Source organism: Bicyclus anynana, chromosome 3 (genome assembly GCF_947172395.1).
Source record: "Bicyclus anynana chromosome 3, ilBicAnyn1.1, whole genome shotgun sequence".
NCBI classification, from domain to species: Eukaryota; Metazoa; Arthropoda; class Insecta; order Lepidoptera; family Nymphalidae; genus Bicyclus; species Bicyclus anynana.
The window spans coordinates 9,774,086-9,789,154 of NC_069085.1; the positions used below are offsets into that span (position 1 = coordinate 9,774,086).

General features: G+C 37.7%; 1 protein-coding gene across 2 annotated transcripts in view; it reads right to left on the reverse strand.

The window, feature by feature from the left end:
* LOC112054771 (bcl-2-related ovarian killer protein homolog A-like) overlaps positions 1-15,069 on the reverse strand; it is a 71,240-nt gene that overhangs the window by 13,589 nt on the left and 42,582 nt on the right. The window lies entirely within an intron of this gene.

Genomic DNA, 15,069 nt, shown 5'->3' on the forward strand with positions numbered 1-15,069 from the left:
TCGTACTCTTAGTTTAGTAATAACACACAATTATTTCTACCTGTAAAATATTTAAGTCACATTATTTATAACCAGTATGTTATGAAATAGATTGAACAATTCACCAACTAAGGAACTTGAGTGATATTTGTTCAGTTTTCGAAGAGTTTCATTCTATATTACCTCTGAAGATCTTTGAAATTGTTTTTGATATGACGGTGAGTGACATGGAGTGCTTAATATCGCCAAAAAAAGAAATAAAATACGCGACGAGTAAACTCGTCGGGTGATTTCAGACTAGCGTATTTTTTTGCTTTTATACGCGCGCTACGCGCTTAACGCGCTTCAAAAAACCGGACTCGCGTAAATGGGCATATTTCGGCTAGGTCGCTCGAACTGGTGGTGTCGTTTTAGTACCTCTTGGAGGTATCTCTCGCGGCTCGCGCTTAGATGCGAAGGCTGGAATATATTGTTCCAACAATCTTTAACGATTTTCCGGATACAGACAAAAATCTTTTAAAAGATACTAATATATTTACGAACGCACAAAAGCGGAAACTAAAGCAATACTTTTTGGGACAGCCTGTGTAGCTTTGCAGCAGCGGTTTACTCACACTTTTACGATATTTATTTAACTACCCGCTAATGATTGTTCTTCTCTTCTTTTCTTCTCTTTTGTTTGTTAATTATTTTTGTTCTCAAATATTGTATTATGTAATAATAACCAGTGCATAGTAAAACCAACTGTGGTTTGTGTTGCACTATGGTTAGACTTAATTTAAATGTGTTTTTTGTAGAATTATAAATAAATAAAAAATAAGAAGCACGTCAACGATCGTACGAGTCGAGATTTTGCCAAAAGGCGCGCCTATACGCGCCCACTTGCGCTTCCAAAAACGAGCTCATACGCACGTATAAAACGCTAGTCTGAAACGCTTACCTTTTGGAAGTCGTATAACTGAACGGCTCTGAGGCAATTTGTACGAGTAGGTACAGACAGAATATATCTGTGGTAGATCGAACTCGTAGACACGAGATCTCGAACTTGTAAGGAGTTGCGATTGCTTCTGGAACTTGTGAAAGTAAGCAAAGAAACTTTAGATCAAGACGTACTTAATCAAAAGTCACAAATGTACCCCAAGTTTCGAGAAATTGAATCCTTATTGCAATAAGTATCATTTTATTTTATGTATGACATAAATTTTACATGGGAAAAGTTATTTTCACGTTGGGATCAATATTGAAGTCGTTAGGTGAATATCAGAAACATTGTAATTCTTTTGATATTGACACTCGTACACGAGTAGGTACCTATCGATATCAAAAGAATTGCGATATTTTATTAACATATTTATTTATTTAAAATATTATTTACATAATAAATTATTGTCTTTATTCTTTACACTGTTTTATAGGCATCAACCTGATGCAGCAAGCATGCACGTTACGATAGAAAACACTTTCCTAGAACTTATACGTCGTACAGACTACTTTAGTATTTTAGTCGAGTACGAACAATTTTTGGGCAGTAAATCCAAAAGTTGTTCGTACTCGACTAAAATACTAAAGTAGCCCGAACTAGGCATGTTTACTCTTGTCTTACAGATACATAGTAAGTGGTAGAGAAAGTAAAAGCTGCGAAAGGGAATTCCATATAATCTTCATACTCGTAGTGTAAAAAGAACAAGGAACCAATCCGTTGTATAAGCGTCCAATTTTAATATTGGTAATGTATTGTATAGTGTGTAAGGAACTAATAAATAATGAAACTGTAAGTTTGTTAAAAAAAGCTTTTTTTAACAAAGTTACACGTGGTTATGAGACACTCACTAAGATCTGTAAGTATGTGTCATAACTTGATTACTGATTTCGGTATAGTTTAATTTATTTTGATAATAATTGATTTTTTGCGTGGTATATAGGAATTAGACACACAACTTCGATAAGAGCGCGTTCAAAATTGATTTATAATTGATTTCTAGGTATATAGATTTGGAAAGAAAAGTCTCCTACATTCTCGCACCAATATGTTCGTCCAGTGTTTATATGCGCTAAGTGTCCCGAACTCCCTAAATCATGCTGAAACTTCAGCGAATTCACAGGTGCGATAAGTTTTCTATATAAGTACAACCATTTTACTATCAATTAGGTACTCGTGAACAGCGGAATAGTTATTATTTTTTAATATTTCTCACATGAGGTAGGTACATCTATACTTATAATAAATCTGTAGAGAGGTCAATTCTGTACACGAAATATATTTCCAAAATAACTATCAGGGGGTGATTAGTGATTGATACTGATGCCAAAAATGCAATCAGTAAAATTTTTGTCTGTCTGTCTGTCTGTATGTTCTTTATAGAAACAAAAACTACTGGACGGATTTTAACAAAATTTGGCACAATTATTCAACATACTCCTGGGCAGGTTATAGTATACTTTTCATTACGCTACCATCAATAGGAGCAGAGCAGTGAAGAGAAATGTTGAGAAAACGGGAGAAGTTACTCAATTTTTCAAGATTCCGTCGCGTGTACAGCCTTAATGGTTAAAGCTACATAGAAATCATGTATGACGAAAATGTTCTCCTTAAAATTATGTATAAAAACACAACAGCATATATATGTCTATCTTTTATGGTTGACTCACAATAACACGTGTAACTCCCGATAGCTTAGCAGTTCGGAGTTTTCTAGTTATATTTGTCTACTCTTATGTTTATATCACTCATCAGTCATCCCTAATAAGAAAGTTAACATTATTACCTATTCAATAAAAAAAGAATCGTAAAAATCGGTAAAGAAACACCAAAGTTATACATGAAATACGCTAATCCATCGCGCGTGAATACTAATTCATGCTGTAAGGATTATTTTTGTGTAACCGTTGCCGCGCTCGACGCGACTCGCGGTGGGAGGAATAAATAAAGAAGTACAGCCTTAATGAGTAGGGTAGGGGTAGGGTAGGGTAGGGTAGGGGTAGGGGTAGGGTAGGGGTAGGGCAGGGGTAGTGTAGGGTAGGGGTAGGGTAGTGGTAAGGTAGGGGTAGGGTTGGGATAGGGTAGGGTAGAGGTTGGGTAGAGGTAGGTTAGGGTAGGGGTAGTTGAAAGTTTACAACGACTTTCACGCGGACGAAGTCGCGGGCGTCAGCTAGTAATACTATAAAAGAAAGACCTCGGGCGCGTCTGTCTGTCTTTACTACTTTTTCTTTGATAACATTAAATCTAAAGAACAGATTTTTGTGCAGTTTACAACAATACATAAAGTGAATGTGAATTTAAATTTGAAATTAGAAGGGTCAGAGTTTTCGCCTCGTGTCGCGAGCTCCTGCTAGTATATATAAAACGCAGACAATTTATTATTATTAATTTTTTTTATTTGAAATTAGTTTAGCTTGCTTGCTTCATGAGGTTTAAGTTGAAACTCGCTTGCCCAAAAGATGCCTATGTACTCGTCTTGAAGGTGCACAAATTATCAGGAAAAACAGAATCCGAAAGGGCATTCCACATCTTCGCTGTTCTTATTAGAAACGTCGATGCGAAACGTTTCGTGCGAGTCGACTAGGTATCAACAATAAAAGAATGCCACTGTTCACGGCGTCTCGCTGTTCTATTTATTGCAAATCAACGTGTCTTGAGGATTTCGATGCGAACTGCGAATAACTGCCATGTTTATTCAGTCGCCAAGTCAAAATTATAACAGTTGCGGGATAAAGAGCGTAGTTGCTGGTGAACCAAATGCAGGTGTCGGCGCGAGTGAGTCATTCGATCGGTCGTCATGAGCCGAGATAGTACGAAATGATTAGTGAGTTAGGTGGGGAGTAGTGGTAAGCCGCTTCGGCGGAATAGCTCATTCTTGTTGTGACGTTTGATCTGTCCACACCTTTTGTTGGATAATCCTTCATTAATTATTTTGGGAAAGGCAGGAAGAATGACTTGAGTGGAGAAGGGAAGTGTTAATTAGTTTTAAAATATGTCTTTAACCCTACAACCTTCGGTCACAAGTCCGGGACTTCACTCAAGGTTATTCTCTGCTATTCAAGGGTTTATTGGTAACATTCTTGGTGGGAATCATTCTATAATAGTGTTTTACCCTTTTAATTCGCTTCTGATGTCAACTCGTTTTCGACACAGGCATATATATAGAAGGCTTAACACCTGTTAATGTTGAAGGATGCGGGGCGGCATAGGCATAATAAGCAAGGTTCTTAAGCGTTGCTCTGTTATTATAGATGGTTTTCAGCTGTTTACATCTTTATAATCGGCGACATAAACTTGCGAAGCCTATGTAATTACCCAGACAAATCAACCACTTGTTGAATATTCGATTTTCTTTTCTTTTAATTTACATTGTCAGGTATTTCTTTGTTGTGTGTTGTCGGACTACGCTAATGGCTTAGGATAAATAGTTAGGTACTACGCGTGCAAAAACTTTGAATAACTTTCTAAACATTTTTCCGCCGGCTGTTGTCGTACGGTGTCATTGTTTCTATATAAACATCAGAAGGGCCATCTGCGTGTTGCATGAATTCAAAAGTCTTTAGAAGTTAAGCCATAAATGGCTTTACCTCCCTTGTCAGGTTGACAAAGTCGCGTGTATCTGCTAGTCTTGCCAATAAAACAGTTAATGTGCGCAAATTGTATTGCTATTTCTAATCTCGTATTAACTTACGAGTAAGCACTTCACAAATTGGTCACGATTGTTCGAACGTCGCATCGCGGTGCCTGTAGTTTTAACTTCTAACAATGTGTGGCAACTGGAGACATTTCCGCAGTATATCTGCAGTGTAAAACTAAATAGCTCTTTAATATCTTCTAATAGATACATTTTGCAATGTGATAAAGTACAATCAAAGTTTAAGATGGTGGCACAGTAATTTGAAAAGGGTGCTTTATGCATCCCTAAGCACTCCGCGCTTTTTCTGGAACTGTATCTCACTAAGCCAGCCAGGGAAAAAAATCCATAAATAATTAAATTAGAAACTGGGGGATCACACCTTACTAAGCTTATTTTACAAGCACTTTTGACGGCCTCCGTGGCGCAGTGGTATGCGCGGTGGATTTATAAAACGGAGGTCCTAGATTCGATCCCCAGCTGGGCAGATTGAGATTTTCTTAGTTGGTCAAGGTCTGGCTGGTGGGAGGCTTCGGCCGTGGCAGTTACCACTCTACCGGCAAAGAAGTACCGCCAAACGATTTAGCGGTCCGGAAAAAATGTCGTGTATATAGAAACCGAAAGGGGTGTGAATTGTCATCCTCCGTCTTACAAGTTAGTCCGCTTCCCTCTTAGATGGCATCATCACTTATCATCAGGTGAGATTGTAGTCAAGGGATTACTTGTAAATAATACAGAATATACAGAAAAAACGTCAGATTTGTCTGTTTGTAACAACGTAACGAACAGTAATATTTTGTACCATAATTTTCTAAAGCAAGTCCAAACCAAAGTGAAGTTTAGCGGATTTTCTTTTTGTTTCATTGCTCAAATGTAAACATTTGTAAGCAAATCCTGTCGTTAAACTAATTGTCTGGAAGATAGTTGGCAACTCTCCATGAATATTTTTGTCAATATCCTTCCATTATTCAATTTGGAAAGGATGAAGGTTGGGCGAATACCTCGTTAAAAATAATGCGAGGACCCAAGATTCGATTTGAGTATTACACAAAACGCTTCACGCTAAGATGCTACATAAAACGGTAGGATTATAGTATGTACTTTGTAAGATAAGAATGTCAGCTTGTACTGACGTACCACTAGTAGGTACATCGATATCTCAACACATTCCCATAATTTTTCTTATGTTTTAAAGTTGCCGGGTCACCTAGTAAAAACCCTACTCCCTACCATACACCTACCCTACCCAACCTCTATTGCCTTACAGTTCTAAAGAGACAAACCTTAGAGTGATAATATACGCCTATATGTGTGTTCATTTATCGGTCACTTAAAAATCTATAAAACTAACGCACCCGGCCAAGCGTCGCTATGACTTATGTGCACTTCTTTCCTGTCCCTACCCTACCCTACCCCTACCCTAAACTTAAATTGGTCATCATCGGCATTATACTTAATTAAATTTAATGATTTTCCGCGCTAGTTTTTTGATATTTTCTTTAAAAAGAGAGAAGAAAATAAAAAATACAACAAAAAAGAATTAACTAAATTGGTATTGCCGCAAAAACCAAGGGGCATTTTTAAGTCACACTAATTCCAATAAACGTCGGATCTGAAGTCGAAAATTCAACAAACTATTTTCGAAATAATTAACTAAACCGAAGTGGACCAGTAATGAATGCCAATACAGTATTTGGCCAATTCAATTGAATATTTCATCTGCTCAATTCCATTCCCGTTACATTTCCATCGGATTGTACAGGCACTAGGGAGGTTCATATTATGTGCAATGTTTTTGTAAAGTTCAAAATTGGTAATTTAAATTAATATATCACTAGCAGTTGGCCGTGATTAGGTTGTCGCTTTAGGCATTTATATTATTATAGAAATTATGTTGCTGTATTTTCATATGTAGGTATACCCTTCTCCTTTCCTAGTTCATTATATTCGTAGTAATTGCTAAAATCGTGCAAAGCTTTTTACCTGAGTGTTCGAAATAATCTTTGGCCAATTTTTTTTTTGGTAAAACGGTTTGATTTATTCGGTAAAAGTAGTCCAAATTTTTTTACGTCGCTATCACGGATGCTACCTGAGTTTTAGGTAGGTAGTAGGTACGTACCATCCATCTACATGTCACAGCGAGTGACATGTTGGAGGTATCTATTCAACAAATCCATGTCTGACATACATTACACGCGCGTCAGTATTTTTCGTACATCGAAAAAGATTTAAAAAAATATATTTATATTTTAACCTTTTTAGTGTTAGTAGATTAATAAAGTTACAGTAGAATAAAATGATTCGTAATATATTATCTGTAACTCAGTGGCGTGGAGTGGCTAATGGGGGCCCTGTATCAAAATTAGTTTGGGGGCCCATTGATAGACGAGCGGCAAATCTAGTATTTAACCGACTTCCAAAAAGGAGGAGGTTCTACGTTCGACTGTATGTATGTTTTTTTTTTATTTTATCCTCTTTAACCACAGTGTAAAATTGGTACCAAAATGTTCGTTGTAACGTACTTACACACGATGTTATGAGTTCTATTGTGGAACACTGAAATAAACTATTTCCGGGAAACACCAGATTAAGTGAGATTGTGGATTACATTTTACTAATTTCATTCGTAAGGTGCCCCTGTAGTTCGGGGGGCCCTTACTCAACAGATAGATAAAGGCGTGTGTTCGTTGAATAGTCGGAATTAATCGAATTACTTTGTATGAAAACACTTACAAACAAGTTTTTATTTTTTAGTTAATAAAATATTAGTCATGTAGTTTGGCTCCTATAAGTGGACTCGTAAATATCTTGAAGTTATGGGAAATGCGCCCGAGCACCCTGTGTATGAGGGGATATGGAGCTTGGACCCGCCGATTGAACAGAACGAAACGAATTGCCGCTTGACGGTTGATAATGTTAAATTTATTAGCAACCATTATCAGATGTTATTTAGATATGTGATGGCCCAGTGGATATGACCCTCTCTCTTGAAGATGTTGATATGACTCTCTCGTGTGAAGTCTGCCAATCCGCATTGGGCCAGCGTGGTGGACTATTGGCCTAACCCCACTCATTCTGAGAGGAGACTTGAGCTCAGCAGTGAGCCGATTATAGGTTGATAACGACGATAACAATCTCACCTGATGGTAAGTGATGATGCAATCTAAAATGCTAACTTGTAAGGAGGAGGATCCACACTTTGGTTTCTACACGACATCGCACCGGAACGCTAAATCGCTTGGCGGTATCTCTTTGCCGGTAGGTAACTAACCACGGCTGAAGGCTTCCACCAGCCAGACCAGCCAGGGTTCGAAGCTAGAACCTCTGTCTTGTAAATCCATAACATACCACTGCGCCACGTCAGTCTTATAATATTTATATGGATATAGATGTTATTATGATGAATATTCATGATGATAAATGCAATAATGATTAATATTGTGGCTGGAACATTAGCTATGCTGCGCCAGGACTCATGTAATCCGAGACACGGTGACGAGCGACGACCGTGGCCGCCGCTGCGTTGGCAATGTTAATTCAACATTTCAATGTTGCAGATAACCACAGCGCTACCAGAATAGCTAATAAGCATACAGAACGTTGTAATTTCACCTTGCACAGGATATGTTTACTGTTTGGAACCTAGTTAAGTTAAGATTAATGTGCTAGTTTGTTTTATAGTTAACTAACTGTGCCACATGGCTGCACTCGCTTAAAATGTACCAGAAGACCCAGTAAAGCTTCGCTTGCACAGTTATGCTAGCAAACAAGAGCAAAAAAACTATGATGATTGATGGTGAACAGTGGCGTGCACTTCATAGATGCATTAAAATACTGCATACCCTAAGAGTTGTCTTCTTAGTGCTTATTAAATACAGATTTTTCCAGTTTGCTTAATTTTATTACTAGTGCATACCCTGGTCGACAACCTTATGCACGCCACTGATGATGAATGATAATTCTGCAATGTTTAAAGATTTAAATGAGCGAGGTATTAAATAACAATGATAAAAGGGAATCCTATCGAAAGCAAAAAAATGTATTGTTAGTATTATTATTTAAACTTAATTACCCATACATTTGTGATATTTCTTTTTCTACTTTATTGGTTTTTATTTCTGTATTTTATTTTTCTTACTTAAGATTATTTATTTTTAATACTAATATTAAAAGCTGAAGAGTTTGTTTGTTCGTTTTTCTTGATCGCGCTTATCTCAGGAACTACTGGTCGGATTTGAAAAATTCTTTCAGTGTTAAATAGCCCATTTATCGAGGAAGTCTATATATTATCCTCGTATTCTTACGGGAACGGGAACCACGTACGTGAAACCGCGCGGCGTTAGCTAGTTTTAATATATTTTTACATTTCACTAGTATAGTTCTAGCGTGTCGTACTATACTGCAAATCAATTATGTATTATTGCATTTATATTTGGACTCGAAGGTATGTTTATTTATACATTCGAGCAATAAAACGATCTTCTAAACGTTCAAGCATTAAACAAGAGCTAAACTTTATAGTTGTTAAATATTTGCGAACTACGACGAAATATCATGAAATATTTTGACTGACTGACATGACCCTATAACATGTTGTATAAACACGTATTTGAATTTATGAATTTTCATATAGTACAAGTATAGAAAATATTGTAACTATTAATATGTGCATTCCTCTCTCAAATATCAACTGCTCTCGAATTAAAGAGGAATCGACCCTCACTCGTCAAACAATCGTCATATGTACGACGTGGATGAGAATAGTTACAGGTCATATCAAAAAAGAAAATCTATAGGTACCTAATAAATCTGGTCAATTCTGTACATGAAAAACCAAAATAACTATCAGGGGGTGACTAGATATTGATACTGATGCCAAAAATACAATCAGTAAAATTTTTGTCTGTCTGTCTGTCTGTATGTTCGTTACAGAAACAAAAACTACTCGATGGATTTTAACGAAACTTGGTACAATTATTCTTCATACTCGTGGGCAGGTTATAGTGTACTTTTCATCACGCTACGATCAATAAGAGCCGTGGTAGCCCAGTGGATATGACCTCTGCCTCTGATTTCGGAGGGTGTGGGTTCGAATCCGGTCCGGGGCATGCACTTCCAACTTTTCAGTTGTGTGCATTTTATGGAAATAAATATCAGGTGTCTCAATCGGTGAAGGAAAACATCGTGAGGAAACCTGCATACCAGAGAATTTCTTAATTCTCTGCGTATGTGAAGTCTGTCAATCCGTATTGGGCCAGCGTGGTGGACTATTGGCCTAACCCCTCTCATTCTGAGAGGAGACTCGAGCTCAGCAGTGAGCCGTATATGGGTTGATAAGGACGATCAATAGGAGCAGAGCAGTAAAGGGAAATGTTGAGAAAACGGGAGAAGTTAATCCATTTTTAAAGCGATTCTACTGTAAGGGCTGGATTAAAGAGGTCTAAGGGCGGACGAAGTCACGGCCACGTCCACTAGTTACAAATAAAATCTTTCTTTTATGAACTATTACTAATACCAGTAAGTACCTACTTCTAGAACAGTGTTCGTGTCGGAACTTCGATTACGAAAACATTACGTAGTAGATAAGAGCAATTTAAACAATCAAAGATATTATGTGACGTCGATGTAGCGAATGAGACTCAATGGCTTGCCGGTGCTAAATCGTTCGAACCAGTTTTTTCGAACTACTATACTTCCAAAAGAGGAAAAGTTTGCGGTGTTTTAGTGGATAATCTCTGGATCTACTGAACCGATTTTGAAAATTCTTTTACCATTAGAAAGCCACATTATTTGTTAGTGTCGTGGGTTATATTTTACCCCCTTATTCTCATGGGCATGGGAACTACGCCGGTGAAAACGCGCGTCCGCTGAAATAAAATGGTATATTTGAAGCTTTCGTGCGTATATAAACACTTATCAAGTGTTTTGTTAGATAAACGGTATTAAGGCCACTCAAAATGGACTGATACCGCATAATAATGTGAAAGCTAATAAACCGTGAAACGTGAGTTTGTTGGTCGGTCTGGAAAAGTGGATAATTTGCGCCAATCGAGTTGAGAGAACATGCTTCATTGACGTTTTTAAATACGTAAGCCCAAGTTTTTTTATTATTTTATGTGCTAGCTCGTTTTAACTTTAAAGTTAAAGCAGTAGAGAGTATCCCGATGTACATCTCTATCTACAATTTTTCCGATTGGAGCAGTTTATAATCAACAACCTCTCACATCAGTGTTTGAGATAACTATACTTATGTTGTTAAAATTACACACATATACGTACATAATGAGTTGTAATGTAATGTATGGAAGAAGAGCCTTGTATGGGTTCCCAACTGCACTTCTCATCCCTTACTGGAATGCGTACTGTTGGTCGACCCCCCAATATGTGGACTGATGACATTAAGCAGGTCGCAGAGAGCCGCTGAATACGCGGCTAAAGACCATGGTGTTTCAAAGTCCATAGAAGATGTCATGTCCAACACTGCAAACTATCGGCTAATAGTGTGATGTTGATGATGAATGATATTACCTAAAGCTTGGCAAGTTCGTCGATGACTGGTCCATGATATGCGGGTGACGGGAGGGAACAGACTGAGCAGGTATGCAGTCGTGCGCGCGGGGCATCGCTACCCCCCTCCCATCTCCCGCAGACGATTGGGAGTGTTATGAACGAATTTGCCAAGCTATATTGGATGACATTTTTTTAAATATATGTATAATATTGCGCCTAGCGTAGATCCAGTCCTGGCTTTAAGAAAGGAAATACTCATTTTATTAGGCAAGGTATAATACAGACCCAGAGAAGTTTACGAGCCAAATGCCTATTACTATCGTACCGAGAGACGTCGTTAAATAAGTCGCCTTTCGCATTTTACAGACACCAGGAGTTATTAAATTGAAACAAATACGTATTATACAAGATATCCCAGTAAACTGGAGACGCAAGAGAATGAACTGCTTCGGACAGGTTATTACTTGAGAAATCGCAAGGGATTGTAAAATGAAATCTGCCGCAGTCAAGTAGGTATATGTATAGAGTTGCCAGGTGTCCGGATAAAGCCGGACATAGTTAGGCTTTTCAGTTCCGTGTCCAGCCAAAATAAACGGTGTCCGGCTTCTCCGGTAGGAAACAAAATTTACATTGATAATCGTAAATGCTTGATATTACATAAAAAAATTTTGTCGTACCTATTATTACTGATGTACTTACACAAATATCCTCAATAATGTAGGCTGTCCGTCTTTTTACTTTTTTTTACTCAAATGTCAGACCAAAGTGGCTGGACTGTCCGGCTTTTAATTTCTGCCACATGGCAACCCTATACATGTACCTATATACCTCTATCTTGGCAAAGCTTTCAGGTAATGGCTGTGATATCCTAATTCCAATTATTATTTATGTTCAGAAGGCGATCGAAGCATTAACGTAATAAGTATAAATGTTCTAAAGCATTATTAAAATTCGCTTGCCTACGAAATCATAATTAAAGAATACAGTTATTCAAATTCTGAACTTATAATTCAAAATCTTAAATTATATTCTCAGCAGTATATTACGAGTATATTTTGACTTATTGTAAGTGCTGGCTTTGCGGAACGAAAAGGCGAATCTAACAATATCCTCTTTGATAGTTGAATCTATACCACAGTTTCCGTTGAGTGATTTCAATACATTGTACTTTGTCACTTACATTAACCTAATGGCCTAATACGCATAATACTTTTATTTCTGGCGTAATTGTCACAATGCATTTCTTTATGTCCAAGACATTATGATCTTGGATTTAATTTCCAGCTCGAGTCAACGTAGGATTCTAATCTATACTAATATTATAAAGCTGAAGAGTTTGTTTGTCTCATTGATTGATTGATTGAACGCGCTAATCTCAGGAACTACTGGTCCGATTTGAAAAATTCTTTCAGTGTTAGATAGCCCATTTATCGAGCAAGGCTATAGGCTATATATTATCCCCGTACTCCTATAGGAACGGGAACCACGCGGGTGAAACCGCGCGGCGTCAGCTAGTTTTTTTATAAATTGCTTCCAGTCTGGTCAGGCATTCACGCAGCACCTAGCCTGTGTTAGGTGAAATGGGTTGGTGGTTAGCCGGTCCAACATAACATGTATCACTATTTTGTTACGATGTTTGAGTGATAGTCTCGAGTTTGTCTTTTTCACTTTCTTTTCAACACACGTTTTGTCTTTGAAAACGTAGCTTAAGGCTTTCAAGGTCAAAGTCAAACAAACTCAGACTGTCGAGTTATTAAAACATATTTATTATGTACCGAACACTGCTGCTGCTCGCCTTGTCGTGATGATTTCTATAAGGATTTTCCCCACATAAAACGAGCCTACTAGGCTTCCGTGACTTGTCTACACCGACAAATTAGTTTAAATTTAGCCCGTTATACATCATCGTTACACTTAACATTGTATGATATCGCAAGGTCCAACGTGTTCTAAAGTCATCATCGCCATCATCATTAACAACCCATATTCGTTTCACTGTTGAGCACGAGTCTCCTCTCAGAATGAGACGGGTTAGGCTATAGTCCAATACGCTGACCCAATGCGGATTGGAAGACTTCACAAAGAAAATTCTCAGATATGCAGTTTTCCTAACGATGTTTTTTCTTTCACCGTTTGAGACACGTGATATTTAATTTCTTAAAATGCACACAACTGAAAAGTTGGAGGTGTATGCCCTGGACCAGATTCGAACCTACGCCCTCCGAATCGAAAGCAGAGGTCATATCTACTACGCTATCAAGTTTATCAAGTAAAGTTTAATAATAATTTTCTAAGAGCTCATGTTATATTTGGAATGATAGTCATTTTTAGGGCTCTCAGCGTTCCCGCGATCACGGGTCATCAACTTAACAAACTGCTTATGGAATGTGTCGCTCTAAGAGCTGAGCTTTTAATGGGCCAATGGTCTTTACCCCGTTACATGAGAGTATTACACACCGTCTACCGACAGCGTCACCGACATTACCGCTTTAGCTTGATAACAATGTCTCTACTAACGACCGAACCGAATTATCTCCACAGTTAAAGCAATCGTACCTTGCTTGAACGGACAACCTTTGTAAGTGTGAGTAATAAATGTTGACTATTTTCGTAATACTGTTCTTTGTTTAAAGTGGCTCCAGAGATTGTAGCTTTAAAAAGTAAGATCTGAGGTTCGAGTCCTGGGCGGGTTTATGAAATATGGAGTTTGTTTCTTTGAAGGAATACAGTAGTATCCTTGAGTAAGAAGGATTGATGGTAGTAGGTATCTACACAACTGTGCCTCCTAGAACCTTATGGCCTATTCAGTATCTTTGGTCTGTTACCCACCCACTATCATTAAAAAACGCATTTTTCAAATTCCAAGACCATTGTAACAAAAGTCACAATGTCACACACACACACACACACACACAACAGGTTAGTAATTTTAATCGGACAATAAATTTATAATGAGTACGAAATAGGTTGATTATTTATGACTAGCTGACGCCGCGCTGTTTCACCCGCTTATTTCCGTTCCCGTAAGAATACGGGGATAATATATAGCCTATAGTCTTCCTCGATAAATGGGCTATCTAACACTGAAATAATTTTTCAAATCGGACCAGTAGTTCCTGAGATTAGCGCGTTCAATCAAACAAACAAAGAAACTCTTCAGCTTTATAATAATATAGATAGTATAGATATAAATTCACTGGACTGTGTGTAGTTAAACTCGTCTACAATTTCGAGCGCAGGGTCCTTAACAATAATTGGGTGAATCAGTACATGATATTATGCTCCTTAACTTATTGAACATGAATAAGGACCACCTGTTGAGGGACTCTGCTGTTAAAATGACCACGCCGTCCGCAAATCGGAGTTGAGTATTTCATGTAAATAATTTTATTATCACTAGATGACGCCGCGCGGTTTCACCCGCGTTGTTCCCGTTCCCGTAGGAATACGGGGATAATATATAGCCTATAGCCTTCCTCGATAAATGAGCTATCTAACACTGAAAGAATTTTTCAAATCGGACCAGTAGTTCCTGAGATTAGCGCGTTCAAACAAACAAACAAACAAACAAACAAACAAACAAACAAACAAACAAACAAACAAACAAACAAACAAACAAACAAACAAACAAACAAACAAACAAACAAACAAACAAACTCTTCAGCTTTATAATATTAGTATAGATTAACAACCCATATGCAATTGCATCTCACTGTTGAGCACATAGATTTAAGATTTGGTACAAGCTATCAAAATAAAAGGGGTTAGGCTAATAGTACACCCACTCTCCTGATGAGGATTGGCAAACTTTACACACAATTTTCCTCACGATGTTTTTCCTTCGCGGTTTGAGACACGTGATATTTAATTTCTTAAAATGTACATAACAGAAAGTTGGAGGTGCATACGTCGGACCAGATGAACCTACGCCTGAAATGAAGGCAAAGGTCATATGCAATGCGTTATC